Source organism: Pteropus alecto, unplaced genomic scaffold, assembly GCF_000325575.1.
Source record: "Pteropus alecto unplaced genomic scaffold, ASM32557v1 scaffold339, whole genome shotgun sequence".
In the NCBI taxonomy this organism is placed as follows: Eukaryota; Metazoa; Chordata; class Mammalia; order Chiroptera; family Pteropodidae; genus Pteropus; species Pteropus alecto.
In genome coordinates, this window is record NW_006442509.1 from 995,421 (window position 1) to 999,903 (window position 4,483).

Sequence of the window (4,483 nt, forward strand, 5' to 3'; positions counted from 1 at the left end):
CCGTCCCCCGCCAGCCCATCCGGTCAGCACCCGCCCGAGGGCGTGTTTGTTACAGGTGATCCTGCTCGGCACACGGTTGTCACCCGTAGTTCACGTCAGGGGCCCTCTCCCTGTTGTGCCCTCTGCGGGTCTGGACAGACGTGTCCACCATGGTCGCATCGCCGAGTCCTTCCCCGCCCTACACGTCCTCTGTGCTCCGTGTACTCGGCCCTCCCTCTCCCAACCTCTGGTGGCCACGGACCTTGTTACGGCCTCCTCACCTTTTCCAGGTGTCCCCGAGTTGGAAGAACACCTTCCGTAGCCTCCTCACGCTGGCTTCTTCCAGTTAGCCTGCATTTACGTTTCCCCGACGTCATCTTATGGCTCGGTGGCTCATTTTTGTCACTGAGTGACGTGACGTTCCGTTGTCTGCATGGACCATTTTGTCCGTCACCTGCCAAGGGCGTCTCCGCTGCTTCCAGGTTGGGGCGAGTATGAATGAAGCTGCTACAGACGTCCGTGCGCAGGTTCCGTGTGGCATACGTGCTCGACTCCTTTGGGTATAAAGCAGCGGTGTGACTGCGGCATCGTAGGCCGAGTGCGTTTGCCTTTGCGTGAAGCCGCCGCGCTGTCTCCCACAGCGGCGGCACCAGCAGCACCCCCACGGCCGCGCCGAGAGTCCTGTGGCTCCACGTCCTCGCGGCGTGTGGCGGCGTCAGTGTCCGGACTGCGGCCGTCCCGACGGGGGTGTGTGGGGTCTCATTTCGGTCTGCAGTTCCCTGCTGACACAGGACGTGGGGCATCTTGTCACGTGCTCGTTTGCCATCTGCACGTCTTCTTCAGTGAGGGGTCTGTCAGGGTCTTCGGCCCACTTGCTAATCGGGTTTGTTTTCTTATTGTTGAGTTTTAAGAGCTTCTGTGTATTTTGGATAGAGCTGCTTTTATCAGATACACGATATGCAAATGTTTTCTTCCCGTCTCTGGGTTGTCTTCTCATTCTCATAATGTGACTTTTGCAAAACAGATTTCTAATTTTAATTACACTAATGAAGTCCAGCGTATCAGCAGTATGTATTCATGGATATGCCTTGGGTGTTGTGTCTAAGAAGTCATCGCCAAACCCAAGGTCACCTAGGTTTTCTTCTGTTACCTTCTGGGAGTTTTGCATTTTGCAGTTAGGTCCGTGATCCACTTTGAGCTACTTGTTGTGAAGGGCGGAAGGTCTGTGTCCGGGTCCATCTTTTGCATGTGGACGTCCCGTTGTTCCTACATCCGTTTGTAGAGAAAACCTTCTTTGCTCCTTTGTCAGAGATCAGTGACTGTGTATGTGGCTCTGCTCCTGGGCTCTGTGCTCCGTCCCATGGATCCGTTTGCCCGTTCTGTCACCGACGCCCGCCGTCTCGCTCACTGTCACGTCAGAGTCAGCCTTGTAGTCGGGGTTGGTCCCCAGCTTTGTTCTTCTCCTTCCGTGTTGGGTTGGCTGTTCTGGGTCTCTGTCTCTCCCTGTAAATTTTAGCGTCAGCTTGTCGATTTCCACTAAATTTTGACCGGGATCGCATTCAGTCTGTCGATCGGTTTGGGAAGCGCTGACATCTCGACAGTATCGAGCTGCGTGTCCGTGAACGTGGAACAGCTCTGCATTTATTCAGTGACTTTTTTCATCTGAGCTCTGTAGATTTCCTCGACTAGGTCTTGTACGTGTTTTCTTCGTTTTGCACCTAGGGATTTAATTTTGGGGGGTGCTAAGGTAAACGGTGTTGCGTTTCCGATTTCTGATTCCGCGTTCCCGTCGCTGGTCTTTAGGAAGGCGTCTGAGTTCTGTGTGTTGACCTGGTATCCTGTGGCCTTGCCGCAGTGGCTCGTTAGCTCCGGGCGGTGGTTTTGTGTTGGTGGTGGTGGGATTTTGGGGTCAGTTATGCTGACAGTTTTGTTTCTTCCCTTCCTTGTCTCCTCGCGTTCGCTGGTGCTGGGAGGCGGAGGGGGGCGTGAGTTTCAGGTTTCTCACCATTAAGTGTGACGTCAGCTGTAGAGATTCTTCATCACGTGGAGGAAATTCCGCTCCGTTCCTGCTTCGCTGGGATTCGTAATCACGAGCGGGCGAGGGACTTCGTCAGGTGCTTTCTCGGCATCTGTCGACGTGCGTGTTCTTAGCCCGTTGACAGCTGGGTTATGGTAATTGGCTTCTGAGTGCCGAACCAGCCTTGCAGGCCTGGGATAAATCCCACTCGGTTGTGGCTGGTCGTTCGCTGAAAGGGAGACTGTCTTCAACCAGGCAGGTCCCCAGTTTCTCAGTCTGAGGGGAGAAGGTGTCACCCAGCCTGCTGAAGGCGTCACCCACTGCGTTCCCGGGGAGGGTTCCTCCCAGCTCTCGGGGCGACCGGCCTCGGCTTTTGGAGATGATGCTGGTTTCCCGCCCCAGTTAGCAGGGCCACCCCGGGCCTCGCCTCTGCAGGGAGGTGGCCATGCCCTGTACACAGGGCGCCCGTGCCTGACGATGGCGGTGATCTTAGGGCCGTGGCATTCGGAGGCTCGCTCCCAGCGGGGCCGAGGAATTTCATGGAGCGGGGGCCGCTCACGCACGCCTGTGGAACGTGCTGCTCCAGAAGCCGCTGCTGTCCCGCCCGAGAAGCCAACAGCTGCTGCGTCTTGCGTTCATAATTAATTTGGAAGAGTTCTGGCTGCCCGGTTCAGCTTTGGGGACAGCTGGGGCGGGGTCACCAGTGCTCCTGGCACCCGAGCTGGCGAGAGTCCGATTTCTCAGTCCTGGAACGTCTCCCTGCGTGGACACGCAGCCCGCTGGGACTTCTGGTACAAGGGACAGTCATAGCATTCCCGTCCCAGTGGACAGACAGGCCGTCTTGGAGTCGGAAGTGACCGTGGGCCTCCAGGGTCTTCCTGTAAGGTCCCTCTGCTGCTAGGAGGGGCCCCTGGGCCATTGTCCCACCGCGGCTGCCATCTGTGCTGCACCCGGCTCGTCCCCGCTTCCCGGCGTGCGAGGGGCGGCTGGGGCGGGGAGCGGGGCCCCCAGAGAGTCCCCACGCATGGCTGCTGTCTCCTTCTCTGTTTCCAGTTTTTGTCCTCAGGGAGCTCTTGAAAGACACGACTTGTCTCAGAAAGTCGGGGTGGGGCATTTCTTCCACGCATCTGCCTCCGGAAGTCCCAGGTTAGCCTGGCCCTGCTCGGGGGCTGGACCCCCAGTGCCCATGACACCCACACACGCGCACTCGCCACAGCCTCACTCAGGGCGCCCACGTGTCACAGCCTCTCCCAGAGGAACATCCCCCCGCTGTGTGATGCACACTTTGGGGGCAGACCCCCTAGACTGTTGGGGTGCGTCTTGAGAAGAAAGGCCGTGGGCCAGGGCTCGTGGCCAAACCACGGCCCCAAAGCACAGGGTCTGCCTGGCAGCATGGGCAGCTGGGGACGTCACCGTGAGTTGCTGTCTGCCATCTCCTGTGTCCGGCAGTGACCACGCTTGTCCGGCACTGCTGGCCCCTCCTGGGAGCAGAGGAGATGGGGGAGAAGCTGGCACAGTGGCCACGGCCCTCGTGGGGTCACGCCTCCGGGGCTCTGCATGGCGGGATGCCCGTTAGGACTCTCCCTGTGACACGATGGCCCGCGGGGGGAGGGACGCACAGGCCGTGCTGGCCGCAGGCTCCTGTGGGGAGTGAGTGATGGGGTGGGCGAGCTGCTCGGGCGTTCGGAGGCGGGTGACGCTGCCTGGGGCCACCCCAGTGTGTCAGCGGGTTGGGGAGAGGGCGTGGCTCCCCGTGACATGGCCGCTCTCCCGGTGTCCCCAGTGTGACATGGAGGGAGGGGGGAAGCCCCCGCCTCCAGGAGCACATGCAGCAGCTCTGGCCCGGCTGTCACCCCCTGTGAGCCCCCCACCCGGCCTGGGGCACTGGGCGCAACCTGCTGTGCTGTCAGTGCAGACAGGAAACCACAGGACCCAGTCAGGCTAAGCGGTCACGAGTCCGGGGGTCCCCAGCCCTGGTCCGTCACCTGTCAGGAGCCCGGGCCGCATGGCAGCAGGTGAGCGGCGGGCGAGCTTCATCTGTGTTCGCAGCCGCTCCCCAGCGCCGGCTTCACCGCCTCAGCTCCACCTCGGCTCATCGGGCATTAAGAGTCGCGTAGGAGCACTGTCCCTGGTGCCACGAGGGCTGGGGACCGCTGCTCCAGGAGACCCAGCCTGAGTTAAGAGTCGCGTAGGAGCACTGTCCCCTGGTGCCACAAGGGCTGGGGACCGCTGCTCCAGGAGACCCAGCCTCTCGTGCTCTGCCTTCCTCGGAGTTTGATTCGTGCCCTGCCCGGCGCCCGACGCGGGTGCCCTGCAGTGGGCTCCCTGCCAGGCACCTGCTGCCCCTTTCTGGGAGGTGGAGCTGCCGGTCAGGCGTTGGCCGCGGGTGGGCGCCCTGCCACGCCCTGTGCTGCTCCTGCGGGTCCCTGGTGTGCGGACGGGGACAGTGCAGGAGTGGGGCAGTGACGAGTGGGGGTGGGGATGGGC

The 4,483-nt window shown here is 60.8% G+C and overlaps 1 protein-coding gene across 1 annotated transcript in view; it reads left to right on the forward strand.

Annotated features, from left to right (window-relative positions):
* Nucleotides 1-4,483, forward strand: part of COL18A1 (collagen type XVIII alpha 1 chain) — a gene marked incomplete at its 5' end in the record, with an annotated part of 80,889 nt that overhangs the window by 43,027 nt on the left and 33,379 nt on the right. The gene's annotated exons all lie outside the window — the stretch shown is intronic.